Source organism: Rhea americana, unplaced genomic scaffold (assembly GCF_003343005.1).
Source record: "Rhea americana isolate MKP2758 unplaced genomic scaffold, rheAme1 scaffold_16, whole genome shotgun sequence".
Classification (NCBI taxonomy): Eukaryota; Metazoa; Chordata; class Aves; order Rheiformes; family Rheidae; genus Rhea; species Rhea americana.
This window is the reverse complement of record NW_028185705.1, coordinates 715,419-716,039: the sequence shown is the minus strand read 5'-3', so window position 1 is coordinate 716,039 and position 621 is coordinate 715,419.

The following is a 621-nucleotide window of genomic DNA, read 5'->3' as shown; positions in this document are numbered from 1 at the left end:
ACGTGCACAGCAAGTGCTTGTGGTCCAGCATGTGTTGGGGCCAAATGATGAAGAGGCACTGTACTTGATCTGATGTTTATATAGATTTGTCTTCAAGAAATAGGCTTGGTCTTTCATGGATTTGTTGGCCAGGAAGGAATGGCAGCAGGTGTTGTCTACTTGAGCGTTACAGTTTTGGGAGGAAGGGAGTGAAAGTGGGATGATCCAGCATCCTTTAGATCCTGGTGCGCTGAAGCAAAATGGACCAGAATATCTTAAATTGAATGAGGTCAGCTGCCTTCCTTTGGTTTTGAGAGTATGGGGTTACATCCAAACTCCTCCTCCTCCTCACTGGCTCCACTAGTATCCACCTAGGGGGCAAGGTGGAGCTCTCGCATGGCAAAACTGGGATTACCCTTTTGATATGTTCTTTCTGTGTGTAACCCTGGCACTGGGTACTCCAGGACCTGGGGCTGTGCCCCGCGCTCTTCCTTGTGCTGTGCTGCGGTCTAGGGGCAAGAGCGGCCCGGCGGCACCCGACCCGGGGCTGGGCTGTGCGCTCCCGCCGAGACAGGGCGGGAGAACGGGGCTCCGCGCCGGGGCTGGCGGCTCCCTCGCGGCCCGGCGGGCGCGGGCAGGGCT